At 35.6% G+C, this 18,627-nt stretch overlaps 2 protein-coding genes across 9 annotated transcripts in view; both read left to right on the forward strand.

Moving 5' to 3' along the window:
* rbm45 (RNA binding motif protein 45) overlaps window positions 1-7,774 on the forward strand; it is a 33,537-nt gene extending 25,763 nt beyond the window's left edge. The window contains exon 10 of the mRNA XM_077247112.1: window positions 7,650-7,774. The gene's annotated coding sequence lies outside the window, so the exon portion shown is untranslated. The remainder of the gene's footprint in view (window positions 1-7,649) is intronic.
* Window positions 7,775-10,883: 3,109 nt separating this feature from the next.
* Window positions 10,884-18,627, forward strand: part of osbpl6 (oxysterol binding protein-like 6) — an 82,756-nt gene continuing 75,012 nt past the window's right edge. For 4 of the 8 annotated variants that reach the window (XM_077247114.1, XM_077247116.1, XM_077247115.1 and 1 more), the window contains exon 1: window positions 10,884-11,145. The gene's annotated coding sequence lies outside the window, so the exon portion shown is untranslated. The remainder of the gene's footprint in view (window positions 11,146-18,627) is intronic. The other 4 variants (XM_077247118.1, XM_077247120.1, XM_077247119.1 and 1 more) reach the window with 1 other exon arrangement.

The raw sequence follows: 18,627 nt of genomic DNA on the forward strand, positions 1-18,627 counted from the left end.
CAGCTTTAACTGAAATTGACACAAGTTTAATATAACTATTATGTTAATAAAACACACAAAAAAAAATCCGATTAATCGATCGATTAAGTGCTAGATTAATCGATTACAAAAAGAATCGATAGCTGCAGCTCTAGATAAAAGTGCATCTATCCAACATAAAAGTGCATCTATCCATGATAAAAGTGCATCTATCCATGATAAAAGTGCATCTATCCATGATAAAAGTGCATCTATCCATGATAAAAGTGCATCTATCCATGATAAAAGTTCATCTATCCATGATAAAAGTGCATCTATCCATGATAAAAGTTCATCTATCCATGATAAAAGTGCATCTATCCATGATAAAAGTGCATCTATCCATGATAAAAGTGCATCTATCCATGATAAAAGTTCATCTATCCGTGATAAAAGTGCATCTATCCATGATAAAAGTGCATCTATCCATGATAAAAGTGCATCTATCCATTATAAAAGTGCATCTATCCATGATAAAAGTTCATCTATCCATCATAAAAGTGCATCTATCCATGATTAAAGTTCATCTATCCATCATAAAAGTGCATCTATCCATGATAAAAGTGCATCTATCCATGATAAAAGTGCATCTATCCATGATAAAAGTGCATCTATCCGTGATAAGTGCATCTATCCATCATAAAAGTGCATCTATCCATGATAAAAGTGCATCTATCCATGATAAAAGTGCATCTATCCATGATAAAAGTGCATCTATCCGTGATAGAAGTGCATCTATCCGCCATAAAAGTGCATCTATCCGTCATAAAAGTGCATCTATCCGTCATAAAAGTGCATCTATCCGTGATAAAAGTGCATCTATCCGTGATAAAAGTGCATCTATCCGTGATAAAAGTGCATCTATCCGTGATAAAAGTGCATCTATCCATCATAAAAGTGCATCTATCCATCATAAAAGTGCATCTATCCATGATAAAAGTGCATCTATCCGTGATAAAAGTGCATCTATCCGTGATAAAAGTGCATCTATCCATCATAAAAGTGCATCTATCCATGATAAAAGTGCATCTATCCGTGATAAAAGTGCATCTATCCGTCATAAAAGTGCATCTATCCATCATAAAAGTGCATCTATCCATGATAAAAGTGCATCTATCCGTGATAAAAGTGCATCTATCCATCATAAAAGTGCATCTATCCATCATAAAAGTGCATCTATCCATGATAAAAGTGCATCTATCCGTGATAAAAGTGCATCTATCCGTGATAAAAGTGCATCTATCCATGATAAAAGTGCATCTGTCCATGATAAAAGTGCATCTGTCCATGATAAAAGTGCATCTATCCATGATAAAAGTGCATCTATCCATGATAAAAGTGCATCTGTCCATGATAAAAGTGCATCTGTCCATGATAAAAGTGCATCTGTCCATGATAAAAGTGCATCTGTCCATGATAAAAGTGCATCTGTCCATCATAAAAGTGCATCTATCCATGATAAAAGTGCATCTATCCATCATAAAAGGGCATCTATCCATGATAAAAGTGCATCTGTCCATGATAAAAGTGCATCTGTCCATGATAAAAGTGCATCTATCCATGATAAAAGTGCATCTATCCATCATAAAAGTGCATCTGTCCATCATAAAAGTGCATCTGTCCATGATAAAAGTGCATCTGTCCATGATAAAAGTGCATCTATCCATGATAAAAGTGCATCTATCCATCATAAAAGTGCATCTATCCATGATAAAAGTGCATCTATCCATAATAAAAGTGCATCTGTCCATGATAAAAGTGCATCTGTCCATGATAAAAGTGCATCTATCCATGATAAAAGTGCATCTGTCCATGAAAAAAAGTGCATCTGTCCATGATAAAAGTGCATCTATCCATCATAAAAGTGCATCTATCCATCATAAAAGTGCATCTATCCATCATAAAAGTGCATCTATCCATCATAAAAGTGCATCTATCCATCATAAAAGTGCATCTATCCATGATAAAAGTAGGGCTGAAACGATTCCTTGAGTTACTCTAGTTACTCTATTACAAAAATTCCTCGAGGCAAAAACTCTGCCTCGAAGCCTCGTTAAATTCCTATGACGCACACTATACGCGCGGCGCAGGGATTTGATTGTTTCACACGGACCGTTTATTCACACGGACCTGTTCAGGAAGCATATATTTTGAATTTAGTTGGCGCGATGGCGGAGAATAAATATGTAAATAAACGGCAGAAATTCTCTAAAGTGTGGGATCATTACACACTTAATTCACTTAATACACTTAACTTGCTGAAACAAGGTAATGTAGTCTAAGCCTATTGATGTTCGCTGATTTTAATCCCATACTGTATTTGTAGCGATGTCGTGATGCGGTTTAACTAGATATGATTTTTAGCTTTGATGACATTTTTAAGTAGTAAACGTAAATATCACGTTCAATTGCAAGAGTATAGCCTAAAAAAGAACCCCTTCACAGTTCACACACACACACACACACACACACACACGCCAGTCAGACTAATTGCCGCAATGAATCACATATGCTTAAACTTTTATGTAGCCACGCAACAATAATTTCAGCATGCATTCACTGTACACACCGGGACGTGATGGAGGAACAAATATTGTATTGCAGTCTTTGCGAGACCTTGTTTGTATTTCACGTCTGCCAAATACAGACAACACCAAAAAATTAAAGTCCCCAGCCTGTTGGTTTTTAATAAAGATTCGGAGTACTCATTTTTCAGTTAAAACGCACGGAACAAAAAGTGCGTCAGCTTTTACTGCGTGTTCAACAACAAGTCACGTTACAGCTCTTCTTCAGCGTTAAACTACCAGAATTCACAAATATGCTAAGATGCTTAGAGTGGTTATATTATAACATCTTAAAGGAAAATTCACATATGGGATAGCTTTATAACTTGCATACTATATAACTTATAGTATATAACTTATAACAGCTTTAACTGAAATTGACACAAGTTTAATATAACTATTATGTTAATAAAACACACAAAAAAAATCCGATTAATCGATCGATTAAGTGCTAGATTAATCGATTACAAAAAGAATCGATAGCTGCAGCTCTAGATAAAAGTGCATCTATCCAACATAAAAGTGCATCTATCCATGATAAAAGTGCATCTATCCATGATAAAAGTGCATCTATCCATGATAAAAGTGCATCTATCCATGATAAAAGTGCATCTATCCATGATAAAAGTTCATCTATCCATGATAAAAGTGCATCTATCCATGATAAAAGTTCATCTATCCATGATAAAAGTGCATCTATCCATGATAAAAGTGCATCTATCCGTGATAAAAGTGCATCTATCCATGATAAAAGTTCATCTATCCGTGATAAAAGTGCATCTATCCATGATAAAAGTGCATCTATCCATGATAAAAGTGCATCTATCCATTATAAAAGTGCATCTATCCATGATAAAAGTTCATCTATCCATCATAAAAGTGCATCTATCCATGATTAAAGTTCATCTATCCATCATAAAAGTGCATCTATCCATGATAAAAGTGCATCTATCCATGATAAAAGTGCATCTATCCATGATAAAAGTGCATCTATCCATGATAAAAGTGCATCTATCCATGATAAAAGTTCATCTATCCATGATAAAAGTGCATCTATCCATGATAAAAGTTCATCTATCCATGATAAAAGTGCATCTATCCATGATAAAAGTGCATCTATCCATGATAAAAGTGCATCTATCCGTGATAAAAGTGCATCTATCCGTGATAAAAGTTCATCTATCCGTGATAAAAGTGCATCTATCCATGATAAAAGTGCATCTATCCATGATAAAAGTGCATCTATCCATTATAAAAGTGCATCTATCCATGATAAAAGTTCATCTATCCATCATAAAAGTGCATCTATCCATGATTAAAGTTCATCTATCCATCATAAAAGTGCATCTATCCATGATAAAAGTGCATCTATCCATGATAAAAGTGCATCTATCCATGATAAAAGTGCATCTATCCGTGATAAGTGCATCTATCCATCATAAAAGTGCATCTATCCATGATAAAAGTGCATCTATCCATGATAAAAGTGCATCTATCCATGATAAAAGTGCATCTATCCGTGATAGAAGTGCATCTATCCGCCATAAAAGTGCATCTATCCGTCATAAAAGTGCATCTATCCGTCATAAAAGTGCATCTATCCATCATAAAAGTGCATCTATCCGTGATAAAAGTGCATCTATCCGTGATAAAAGTGCATCTATCCGTGATAAAAGTGCATCTATCCATCATAAAAGTGCATCTATCCATCATAAAAGTGCATCTATCCATCATAAAAGTGCATCTATCCATGATAAAAGTGCATCTATCCGTGATAAAAGTGCATCTATCCGTGATAAAAGTGCATCTATCTGTGATAAAAGTGCATCTATCCATCATAAAAGTGCATCTATCCATGATAAAAGTGCATCTATCCGTGATAAAAGTGCATCTATCCGTCATAAAAGTGCATCTATCCATCATAAAAGTGCATCTATCCGTGATAAAAGTGCATCTATCCATCATAAAAGTGCATCTATCCATGATAAAAGTGCATCTATCCATGATAAAAGTGCATCTATCCATGATAAAAGTGCATCTATCCGTGATAAAAGTGCATCTATCCATCATAAAAGTGCATCTATCCATCATAAAAGTGCATCTATCCATCATAAAAGTGCATCTATCCATGATAAAAGTGCATCTATCCGTGATAAAAGTGCATCTATCCGTGATAAAAGTGCATCTATACGTGATAAAAGTGCATCTATCCATCATAAAAGTGCATCTATCCATGATAAAAGTGCATCTATCCATGATAAAAGTGCATCTATCCGTGATAAAAGTGCATCTATCCGTGATAAAAGTGCATCTATCCGTCATAAAAGTACATCTATCCATCATAAAAGTGCATCTATCCGTCATAAAAGTGCATCCGTGATAAAAGTGCATCTATCCGTCATAAAAGTGCATCTATCCGTGATAAGTGCATCTATCCATCATAAAAGTGCATCTATCCATGATAAAAGTGCATCTATCCATGATAAAAGTGCATCTATCCATGATAAAAGTGCATCTATCCGTGATAGAAGTGCATCTATCCGCCATAAAAGTGCATCTATCCGTCATAAAAGTGCATCTATCCGTCATAAAAGTGCATCTATCCATGATAAAAGTGCATCTATCCGTGATAAAAGTGCATCTATCCGTGATAAAAGTGCATCTATACGTGATAAAAGTGCATCTATCCATCATAAAAGTGCATCTATCCATGATAAAAGTGCATCTATCCATGATAAAAGTGCATCTATCCGTGATAAAAGTGCATCTATCCGTCATAAAAGTGCATCTATCCATCATAAAAGTGCATCTATCCGTCATAAAAGTGCATCTATCCGTGATAAAAGTGCATCTATCCGTGATAAAAGTGCATCTATCCGTCATAAAAGTGCATCTATCCGTCATAAAAGTGCATCCGTGATAAAAGTGCATCTATCCGTCATAAAAGTGCATCTATCCGTCATAAAAGTGCATCTATCCGTGATAAAAGTGCATCTATCCGTGATAGAAGTGCATCTATCCGTGATAAAAGTGCATCTATCCGTGATAAAAGTGCATCTATCCGTGATAAAAGTGCATCTATCCATCATAAAAGTGCATCTATCCGTGATAAAAGTGCATCTATCCATCATAAAAGTGCATCTATCCATGATAAAAGTGCATCTATCCATGATAAAAGTGCATCTATCCATGATAAAAGTGCATCTATCCGTGATAAAAGTGCATCTATCCATCATAAAAGTGCATCTATCCATGATAAAAGTGCATCTATCCATGATAAAAGTGCATCTATCCATGATAAAAGTGCATCTATCCGTGATAAAAGTGCATCTATCCATCATAAAAGTGCATCTATCCATCATAAAAGTGCATCTATCCATGATAAAAGTGCATCTATCCGTGATAAAAGTGCATCTATCCGTGATAAAAGTGCATCTATACGTGATAAAAGTGCATCTATCCGTGATAAAAGTGCATCTATCCGTGATAAAAGTGCATCTATCCGTCATAAAAGTGCATCTATCCATCATAAAAGTGCATCTATCCGTCATAAAAGTGCATCTATCCGTGATAAAAGTGCATCTATCCGTGATAAAAGTGCATCTATCCGTCATAAAAGTGCATCTATCCGTCATAAAAGTGCATCCGTGATAAAAGTGCATCTATCCGTCATAAAAGTGCATCTATCCGTCATAAAAGTGCATCTATCCGTGATAAAAGTGCATCTATCCGTGATAGAAGTGCATCTATCCGTGATAAAAGTGCATCTATCCGTGATAAAAGTGCATCTATCCGTGATAAAAGTGCATCTATCCGTGATAAAAGTGCATCTATCCGTGATAAAAGTGCATCTATCCATCATAAAAGTGCATCTGTCCGTGATAAAAGTGCATCTATCCATCATAAAAGTGCATCTATCCGTGATAAAAGTGCATCTATCCATCATAAAAGTGCATCTATCCGTGATAAAAGTGCATCTATCCATCATAAAAGTGCATCTATCCGTGATAAAAGTGCATCTATCCGTGATAAAAGTGCATCTATCAATGATAAAAGTGCATCTATCCATCATAAAAGTGCATCTATCCGTGATAAAAGTGCATCTATCCATCATAAAAGTGCATCTATCCGTGATAAAAGTGCATCTATCCGTGATAAAAGTGCATCTATCCATCATAAAAGTGCATCTATCCGTGATAAAAGTGCATCTATCCGTGATAAAAGTGCATCTATCCATCATAAAAGTGCATCTAATCTTATCTGAGATATTTTTGTAATTCTGTTTGGTGCCACTAGTGTTGCAGAAATTATGAGCTTCATCTTTAAAGTCGGAATGAAATCAAAATGGACCTTATTTATTTCCATAATGCATGTTACTAGTCTTATTGCGAATTATTCAGTCTGAATCCTTCACTTTAATCGAACTGTCATGACTGGCTCTTCCTGTGACATGCTCTGTGATGAATGCAAGGCAGCATCGGATTCAAGTTAGTTGAACTTTGAACCTGAATGCTAAATTTAGATGCTAAATTTGAACAATGGAACTTGCAAAATTTCACGGTAACACTTTACAATAAGGTTAATTTGTTAACATTAGTTAACTACCTCAGTTAACATGAACTAAGAATGAACAATACTTCTACAGCATTTAATAATCTTAGTTAATAATATTAATTTCAACATTTACTAATACGTTATTAAAATCAAAGTTTGTTTGTGTTAACATTAGTCAATGCACTGTGAACTGACATGAACAAACAATGAACAGCTGTATTTTTATCAACTAACATTAACAAAGAATAATAAATACTGTTACAAATGTATTGCTCATTGTTAATTCATTTTAGTTAACACATTAATGTTAACTAATGAACCTTATTGTAAAGTGTTACCAATTTCACTAATGTGACTGCGGCCTTACTCTGAAATATGACAATAAGTTGATCGCAACTTCTGTTTTATGCCAGCTTTAAGTTCAGAAATAGACCCATTATTGATATGTTTTACAGCTGTTCCTGGAGATTGTGGACTTGTGTAACTGTGACTATGATGTGTTTGTTCTTACAGAGTTTTAAGTGACATGACGCATGACCCCGACATATGACACGACCTCATAGCGACGGACACTGACTGCCGTACTGCCATTTCAGTTCTTTTATAACAAAGTGTTTTTGATTTCTCTCTTCTTATTATTATTATTTTTTTTTTTACTTTTAGCAAACTGCCAGTAATTCAGACTCTTGAAGGGATGGTTCACCCAAAAATTTAAATTGTCATCATTTACTCATCCATGTCATTCTAAATGTGTGACCAACTATATATATATATATATAGTATATTTATAATACATATAATAAAGAATGTTTTCTGAAAGAACGTATAATGAAACAACATTGGACCCTATAGACTTTCTTTGTTGGGGCTTCATACAGTCATACAGGTTTGGAATGACATGATGATGAGTAAATGATGTCATTTATTTTATTTATTTTTTATTCTATTTTTGAGTGAACTATCCCAATTAAGGAAGGTGACAGACACATGTCAGATGAGTTTGAGCTAATGCATGGACTCTGTATGTGTTTGATCTGTATGGAACGACAAATAAAGAGTTTGACTAATTAAGCTGTCTTAAATGGTGTGTTTGTTTCTTAGTTCCTGTGAATTTAAGTCCCCCTGTGTTGAAAATCAAGTTTTTAATGTTGTTTATGTGTCTATGTGGTGATTTTAATATGTTTTAAGACAAACTATGTGTAAATTCATAAGTCGACATCATTGCTGAGTATTTTCTGCTTAAAACTGCAGTGAACCAAAGACAGTCTCAAAAACACGAAATCGCTGGTGTTTCTGACGTCACAAACTACCTTGCAACCAATCAGATCAACGTGTGATCGTCAACGAGTGGATCTCTGAGCTGAGTGAGTGGAGGCGGGGCTCATTTACATATTCATAGAACCGCGAATACTAAATGAGGCAAGGGTGTCGAGTTACATTCAAGCTATTTTTTTTTTCAAGGAAAAAACATTTAAATGTCATTTTGGTGATCAAAGATGAGTTTTGTAGGATACAGTGATTGACTACAGGGGGACTTGAAGACGTATAACAGCTATTTGTGAGGAACAGAATTAAATTTGTCAGATCCTCACACAAAGCTATTTTATGACGTGCACACAAGTTCTATGTACCACTTTATGGTGCTTAAAGTTGACTACAGGGGGATTTTAAATGTTGACGTTTTAATTGAGAGAATAGTTTAAACTGTATACAGGCTCTTATACAGAACCATAAAGTATCTGTACATGTAAAATGACAGTGTGTACGCAGGGTATGAAATTTATTTAAAGGGTAAATGCACTTAAAAATCTAAATTATTTCAATTATTACTGACCCTTATGTTGTTCCAAACTCATAAGACTTTCGTTCATCTTCGGGAAAACAAATGAATACTTTTTTCAATGAAATATGAGAGCTTCCTGTCCCGCCATTGACAGATACGCAACTTCCACTTTGATTCTTAAAACAAGTTCATAAAGAGATCAACAACACGAGGGTGAGTATGACAATTTTCTTTTTTGGGTAATCTATCCCTTTAAGAGAACTGGAAGTTAACTTGAAATGATGTTCTCCATCTGTCTGTCTTCATGTCTGAGGGAAATAGGGAACAAATGTTATCGTAGTGGAGGGGTTTTGAAAAAATAAAAAAGCGCTGGATGACATCAGCCAAAACGAAGTCATTGCAGAAGTGTCAGATGTGTGCAGATGTTCCTCTGTCCAGCGTTCAGTGGCTTCATTAAACCTTCAGTGATCAGATGTGTCATTTTCAAATGAACCCGATTGAATGTGCAGTTCAAAAGCAATTCTAAAGTTGACTGGATTTGAAAAAATCAACAACAAAAAAATCTAATATATTTTTGCAGACTTAATATAATATGTCGTCTTAACTAATCCCAATCATGAATATTGGTTCAACGTAAATATTTTTACTAATTGGCGTTTGTACAGTGCTCTATTTAATCATTTTAATTCAGCTCAGTTTTGTGTGTTGTATAGTTGTTACTATTTTATTCTAAATATTGACCATTTAATAATAATATTAAGTTATACAATTGAAAACAATATGATTAGATGATAATATGTAGGATATTAACCGCATCCACAACACACATGCAGTGCAGAAACAACTTTGGCTATTCAGATTAGTGTATTACATTGCCATATTACTGTGAATGTTTTCACTGAATGCATTAAAGATCCTCAATGACACGATACTTTATTCAAAATGAACCGTGAACAGAGTGCGTGTGCTTTGTTGGCTACAGTAGATCAATTGAGTTTACATTTATTGACTTCATTTTTGGCAGTCCAATCAAATAAGATGTTATTACACAAATGTGAACTAAAAATACAAACACAGAATTTGAAACTATACCTGCGGGATCATGTGACCAGAATGCACACTTGTTTATAATATTGCTTCCTGTTTCATACCATTTTTGATTTTTTTTGCTGCACAGTATGTACTGCAAGCACATGAACTAATATTGCAAGCATTCATCCGGGTTCAAATAAGTATTGTCCAGTTCTTAAATCCTTTTTTTAATCCATAAGCTTATTATACTTTTTTGATAAAAAGTTACTGGTAGAAAGTGTGATTTGCACACAATATTTTTATGATTGGATGTTTGCTAATGTAATAAGCTCTTCAGTTTGCATTCCTAAAACTTTTTTAAATTATTTAAAATGGCAAATAAATTGGTGTGAAACAATATGAGGTTTGCATGTGAGCATTGCCTATTCTATTCTATTTCATCCTATTCTATCAAGTGTGTGTGTGTGTGTGTGTGTGTATGTGTTATATATATACAACATATATCACAGTTTATATATCACAATTCTGACTTTAACTCGAGTTTTCTAACTTGCAATTGTGAATTTATATCTTGCAATTCTGACTTCTTTTCGCAGGATTATGAGTATATTTCACAATTCTGACTTTATAAGTTCCAATTGCGAGTTATTTCACACAATTAGAAAAAGTCAGAATTCCGAGATGTAAACTCTCAATTGCAGGAATTTTAAAACAAAAAGGTTTTATTAGTCAATTTTGCATGTTTTTTATTCTATCAATATATATATATATATATATATATATATCAATAAATAAATACTGTGTGTGTGTGTACCGATAACTTTCTACATTACTTCTTAAAACACATGACAAACTCCAACCGGAATCCCTCATGGGATCCAGGCTCCTGGTTTTGCGTGTCTCCGGCGTCCAGTGCCTCTGGCTCTGATCCGGTCCGGGCTTTACCGCAGACCTGCAGTCCCCGTTACCGCAGCATCCGTCTAAACTGCCTTCAAATCCAGCCACACACAGCACTTTTCCTCACTTTCATACACCTAACCTTGACAATACCCTCCAATATTACTGTGATTATCTGCGGGGACTGACCGCTGACCGACTGGGATAAGAAAATAACCGCGACTACAGCTTCGCTAATTCACAGCATCGGGTTTCTCGGTTTCTGCGCCAAGAAACGATGTGGACACCGAACCGCTGGTACGTACCGCTTCCGTTTCATGGTTTTTATTTTCTTCTCTCTGTCACACATATATATGTATACACACACACACACACACACCAACGGCTAATTTCCTTTAGGATTGAGAGCTCCCGTCGCCAATGTCCTCTAGATATGATTGATAAGCTGATTAAAATGGATGAATGGCAGCCACGCATCTTCACAGATGAGAAAGTCTCCCCTGGAGTTATTCTGCTAATATATTTAAAGCCTGTATGTATTTTGAGTCTCATCTACTGTGTTTCCTGACCATCTCCGAGGAATGGACCCCATATGAGATCACTGAAACACAAACCTCTTGTTTATCTATCCGTGCCGTTCCTGAGATGCTGTTGTGCTTCTGCTGTGTTAAACACCTGTGCGCTTGATTTTTAATGCTTCGGGCCTCAACTGGACCCTGTTGTCCAATACCGGGTGACTTTTCTGGGATCAAAACACCCAAGGTCAGCCAGTGACATTGCAGTGGGTCTTTTAGAGACACTAATATTTCCCTGCTTTAAGATATAATGATGATATTGACATCATGAGCAGCTGCTAAGTTCAGTCTAAGATGGCTAGTTTGACTTTAGTCTGTATGGTTCATAGTCATCTAGTTTAACTCTCTGTGAACCACAGCACAGCTGCAGAAACTCTACACACCTGCCCTTTCTATAGAGTTTGTTTAATTAGTTTCTATCCTAAAGTTTGAAGGAGTAGCCTAGGTCGAAACCCTCACATTTGTCCAAACCAGGATGAGTTTGTTTGTTCGGTGGGACACGAAAGGAGACATTTATGGGAGTTTGTTTCCGCCACTGAATAATAATAATAAAAAAATCTTATGTGATATAGCCTAAACTCACAATTGGGAGTTATATAGTCCTATTCTGAGGGAGAAGAAAAAAAAGTTTATATATCACAATTCTGACTTTATAACTCGCAATAGTGAGTTTTATAACTTGCAACTGTGAGTTTATATCTCGCAATCCTGACTTATTTTCTGAGAATTATGAGTATATTTTCCAATTCTGACTTTATAACGTCCAATTGCGAGTTTATTTCAATCCTGAGAAAAAAAAAGTCAGAATTGCAAGATGTTAAACTCACAATTGCAGGAATTTTAAAATAAGAGTTGCAATTGCCTTCGATAGAAATTTGATAGAGCGTCCTGGCTGCTCTGTTCCAATGAGAGTGAAAAACTAATTTTTTATGTGCTTTAGTTATTTTTCTTAATTAATTAAATACTAAAATTACTATTAATTAACTCGTCGTTTACATTGATTCTGCAAGTCTGTTATTTCATGAGTGCATTGTGTCGTTATAATGATGTAACTAAGGCTGGTTTTGGATGTCGGTGGACCTCACAGCTTTAGTCATTGAAGAAAACACAGTTCTTGCAGTCGTGCCTCTCTGGACTATAAAAAGACCCTCTAATGCCTGTAAACTGACCCAGTGCTTGAGTCCGCTAATTACTGGCTCCTTTAATTATGCAGGACGCTGGGACAGGAATGCTATCGTCATGGACACCGCCTTCGTGGCCAATCACATGAGAGTTTGTAGAGTCAGAAAAGCACCTGTAATGGTGACTGAGGAACAGAGTAACTCTAAGCGTTTGGAGAAGTGATCATAGACGGCTCCTCAACACGACACGTGATTTCAGGGATCATTCGTGTCGCTAGCTCGAACGGGGAGGAATGAGTCACACACTCCAATGACTTGCTTTCTTCTGTGGGGCACAAAAGAAGATTTTCTGAAAGATTTCTATGCAATGAAAGTCAATGGGGTCCAAAACCAAGTCAGACCCCATTGACTTTCATTAAATAGGAAACTATATATATATATATATATATATATATATATATATAAAAATTATTTTTTTACCGAATTTTGAATTCTCTCTTACATTTTCATTTGAATTTAAGTTTTAGTAATTGATGTGCTTTTGTAATTTTTATTAGTTTGATTTGTGTTCTTTAATTTAGCTTTAGTAAATTAGTACTTCAAAACTATCTTTGACCTCATTGACTTTCATTAAATGGGCAAAAACACTTTAGATTTTTCAAAATAAACTCTTTTTTTTTTATTTGTTTTAGTAATTTATGTGCTTTTGTCATTTTTATGTTATTAGCTTATGTTTTTTGTTCTTTGATTTGGTTTTAGTAAATTATTACTACAACTCTTTTAGATGGTTACCAAGGCAAGTATATCATGCAGCTTTGGAAGGACAATTCAAATTTTTGGGTGAACTTTCCCTCAGTTAGGGGTTTCAACACAGCCTACACACACACACACACACACACACACACACTAAGCCCACGCATGCAGTAATAGTGATGTTGTCTTAGTAAACGCCACTAATGAGTGTCCTGTGTTGGAGTCGCCTAGCAGTGTTTTTTCTGTAAATGTCTAGGATCCTGGCCGTCCCACGCTCAGCGTTTGGGCGAGGGTGTCCCACATAAAAGAACAAAAGCTACATCCTGATCAATAAAAGTAATGAGTTTTATCTCCAGTGCGCCGTGTGCCTCGCTCTAATCCCGAGTTTTCATGGAGCGGGTTGATTCTTCGCGTGTCTTGCGGGACATTATCCTGCTTTAAAGGGGCTGGACTGAGCCGGTTCAGCAGGTCGATTAGTGTGTCCATCTGTTCACTGTCTGCCTCTGTGTTTACTGTAGTTGTACATGCGCTGCAGTGACGTCCACACACATGTCGAAGTAGCAAGTGGAGAAAAGCTCTGTTCACACACTTAGTTTAATGTGTTAGGGGATGTGACCTTATAAGCCCATGGACCATATAAGCCCTCTTGCTGTTAGTTGGGAAAAATTAAAAAGATAAATGATTCGTTTCACACTAAATGCACACTGTCATTTTGGTGCCAATCAAATGTTCAGTCGTATCGTTGTTGCTACTGAATGATGAGGAGAAGCAGCGAGTTGAGAAAAGCTAAAGCCAGATTTATAACAGCTTGTGCCAGCGTAAACCCTGTTTTGCCGTTATAAAACTACAGTCAGGATTTACTAAAGACACGCAGTGAAACATTAGCGATGAAAAGGCGTGAACGGGGTTATTTTTGCGGCTGATCTTATTGCATATGCATAAATGTATGGGAGGAGAGTATTTAAATGATTAAATGAATAATGTAAAGCATTATTTACCGCCCAAAAAAAGCACGTCTTAAACCAGCCGCGGTTAGTTACACTTTATTTTAAGGTGTCATTGTTACACTTAATTAAATATTTAAGTACTGAGTAATATTAATTAACAGCATGTAATTACTGTAAGGTTAGGGTGTGATTAGGATTTGGTTGTGGGTTAGTTGCATGTAATTATGCATCATTTACTGGTATTACTACAAGCACATAACATATGTAACAAGGACACTGTAAATAAAGTGTTACCCCAGACGCTGCCTGGTAGATTGCGTTGGTCATTATGGAAATGATGCGGCTGCGTCTGTGTTCATTAACTTGCGTGTCATCAGTAATCACGCGCAGAACTGTTTTTGAATTGTGCTCTCATGCTAATTTGCCCTGTTTAGTAAATCTGTCCCTTAGTTTAATGTGTAGGGGAAGTGACCTTAAATGTCCATGGATCATAGAAGCCCACTTGCTGTTAATTGGGAAAATTTAAAAAGATAAATGATTTGTTTCACACCAGATGCAGTTATTTGTTACACTGTAAAAAAACATTTTCATGATTTGTTATCACAATTTTTTTTCTTTTGTCAAATCAACTTAGATAATTAATGTAGTTCAGATAACATTATATTTTGAGTTTCTGTTGATTAAATCAATCTCCTTCATTGCATTAACTAAAATTTTGAATTATAAAGAACTCAATATTTTAAAGCAACCAGGTAACTTACTTTTTTAAGTTAAACCAATAATATATTTTTACAGTGTATGGTGATTTTGGAGCCAATCAGATTTTTACTTCTATTGTGTTGCTACTGTCTGACAGTCACTGTAAAAGTTGTGCCATTTTTGCCATTTGAGAAGACTGAATAAATGCTGTTTTTATAATATCCATTAAACTTTCTTCTATGGAGCATAAAATAAGATATTTTGAGAAATGTCTCTCAGTGCCGCCCAAGTCGCGTACTTGTGCACTATTCTATGACTTATAAATATGAAGTATTAATAGTGTGAGTAGTGTGTTCACACTGAAAATTATAAAAAGAAAAAGTGCACTTATACCCAGATAATACACTAAATTAATCAAAAAAATGATGTGTTGAATGTTGTACACTTCATGCACTCGCATTTTGCAGCTTTAATTTAATAAGCTTGCATCAAAACATCATCTATCATCATATCAGGGAGTGAATGATGACAAAAAAATCTTCTAAAAATTAGGCCATGTATTTTTCTCTGTATTTGAACAATGGATTTGCAGCTAGCAGCAGTTTACTCTGCCTTTGACCACAACATTAACAAAAATTTATTAAAAATTAAGAATTTTCTTTTGCGCAAAAATAACTAATGCAGATCGCATGGAAGTTTAAACTTTATTTTTTTGGTCAAATTATTTTATTAGGAATACTTCCATTTGACATTTGTTGTTTCTAATAAGCCCACTAAGCTGAAACATGAACCTCATATACAACAGCATATAAAACTGGTTTAATTTTGCCTCAGAACATGTCATTTTAATTCATTGAACTTTACCTACTTACTTTATTTTTATTGTGGGGACGAACGGCATACTGAGCAAAAATAAATAAAACCTGTAAAAGCACTTTGCTGCACTTAAAGGGTTAGTTCACCCAAAAATGAAAATGATGTCATTAATGACTCACCCTCATGTCGCTCCAAGCCCGTAAGACCTCCGTTCACCTTCAGAACACAGTTTAAGATATTTTAGATTTAGTCCGAGAGCTTTCTGTCCCTCCATTGAAAATCTATGTACGGTATACTGTCCTTGTCCAGAAAGGAAATAAAGACATCATCAAAGTAGTCCATGTGACATCAGAGGGTTAGTTCGAATGTTTTGAAGCATCGGAAATACATTTTGGTCCAAAAATAACAAAAACTACGACTTTATTCAGCATTGTATTGTCTTCCGGTTCTGTTGGGGATCCGCGTTCATGAGTCCGCAGTGACGCTGCTGACGTGTATCTGGTGCGTCCGTGTAAGCTCGGGCGCACCAGACACACGTTAGCTCGTCTTACGTCAGCGTTCCGATGCTTCAAAACATTCGAACTAACCCACTGATGTCACATGGACTACTTTGATGACGTCTTTATTTCCTTTCTGGACAAGGACAGTATACCGTTCATAGATTTTCAATGGAGGGACAGAAAACTCTCGGACTGAATCTAAAATATCTTAAACTGTGTTCTGAAGATGAACGGAGGTCTTACGGGCTTGGAGCGACATGAGGGTGAGTCATTAATGACATCATTTTCATTTTTGGGTGAACTAACCCTTTAATGTGCGACTCAACTTTTTCTGATATATTAGGAATTCATGCAATCTGGATTTCTGCATGAGAGCTTGTTGCGCTGACCAATAGAAAGCTGCTGGTTTTATAAGGGACTATTGCTACAATACTGATAAATAGACAATAGAGCATTTTTTCTGCAATATTTGGCTAATATTTCGTTAATATGACGAACATTTAATCACAAGCTGCAGTTTGCTGTTGTGTGTCATAAAGACTTTGCTGCTCTATCCTTTAATAACATCAACTTAATAATCTTGCATTAGATTAGATTGTGACCTTTAGCTACTAAAAATATCCACTCTAACCTCACTGTGACGGGCTGAGTTTCTGAACACTTATCAGGCTTCATTGACATATACTGTATATGTGCATGTTTGTGTGTCAGATGTACTGTATATGTGCATGTTTGTGTGTCAGATGTACTGTATATGTGCATGTTTGTGTGTCAGATGTACTGTATATGTGCATGTTTGTGTGTCAGATGTACTGTATATGTGCATGTTTGTGTGTCAGATGTACTGTATATGCATGTTTGTGTGTCAGATGTACTGTATATGCATGTTTGTGTGTCAGATGTACTGTATATGCATGTTTGTGTGTCAAATGTACTGTATATGCATGTTTGTGTGTCAGATGTACTGTATATGTCCATGTTTGTGTGTCAGATGTACTGTATATGCATGTTTGTGTGTCAGATGTACTGTATTCACTGTAAGTTTAGAGTCACGTAAGTCCTGTTCTAGCTGTTTCTGCAGATCAGTTTCATCAGCTGGACTGGGGACGAAGTTTTGTGTTTTGAAAGTTGTGTCTTGAATGACAAAGCAAATATGAATTCCTTATATATCAGGAATCCATTATTATTATTCTAGTTTGATGACCTTCTCCAAACGGCACCTCATACATCATCTACGGTGTGTTGCTCATTTCCATTTGTTCTGTTTCTGTTGAAGTCAGCATGAAGCAGATGTTGTGATAGTCTTTTCTTCCCTATTTGTGACGTATGTCCGAGTAAACAGGTTCTAGAACAAGAACAAATGTGGCTAGGGCTTTATTTTGTCTGTGGGGAATTGATTGGATGGTTGTGGTTTGCTATTGGTGGATCTCATGTGATTGACGGGTTGCTCCCCCCTCGCCTCGTCCAAAACACATCAGAACATCTTGAAACGGCGTTAAACTACCTCATGTCTCAAAGCACATAACATTAAAATAATAATGAACGTAAACAGCTTACAGAGCTCTAGTTGTACCACTTGACTGCTGCAGATTCATGTCAGCGTTGATAGTGTGGACATGTAAACGCATAAATCGTGAACCGCTCCGGGTATAACTTCACAGGTTTCCATCTGGTAAACACGGTTATGACATTGCGTGAACGCAGCGTCAGCTCATTGTTTTAGTTCAGGAGGAACTGTAAAAAGCGGCTGCTGTTTGTTTGTGGCTCTCGGACCGAATGCAGTGATTGGACGAACTTTTTTTGGTCTAATGTTTTAATATTTATGCCACTTCTATTATTGATTGCTATCAGGATTTGAAGAGAGTTTCAACCCTAGTGGATAATAAATATACTAAAATATATTTGAAATACATTAATTTAATGCTAAGTATACTTCAAATACATTTACATATTTATTTAATGTAAATACCCTGCAATTGTACTGTTGGTATTCTTAATTGAAATACTTAAAGTCTCCTCAATTGAAACAACTAATGTTGTATTTAATGTACTTTAATAATCCAGAAATAGTGCTGAAGTCCAACTAAAGATATACATAAGTGTATTTGTGCTAAAGTGGAACTATTGCGAGTATACTTCAGGTACACTTTACATATCTTGCATTTAATGACTGATTTTATACAGAGATCATGCTATCCTCACTAATACTGATTAAAAACACATGTAGGCTTAATATTAAGATATGTCCATTATGCAATAAAATACTCCAAATATTGATATCAGGAAATGTATTAAGCGATATGTCAGTAAATATGTTAATGGATTTGTACTAGGCCTATGAAATAAAAGTATTTTAAATAGATTTTGG

This window comes from Siphateles boraxobius, unplaced genomic scaffold (genome assembly GCF_051911475.1).
Source record: "Siphateles boraxobius isolate OS27281-9 unplaced genomic scaffold, OSU_SipBor_1 106, whole genome shotgun sequence".
NCBI lineage: Eukaryota > Metazoa > Chordata > Actinopteri > Cypriniformes > Leuciscidae > Siphateles > Siphateles boraxobius.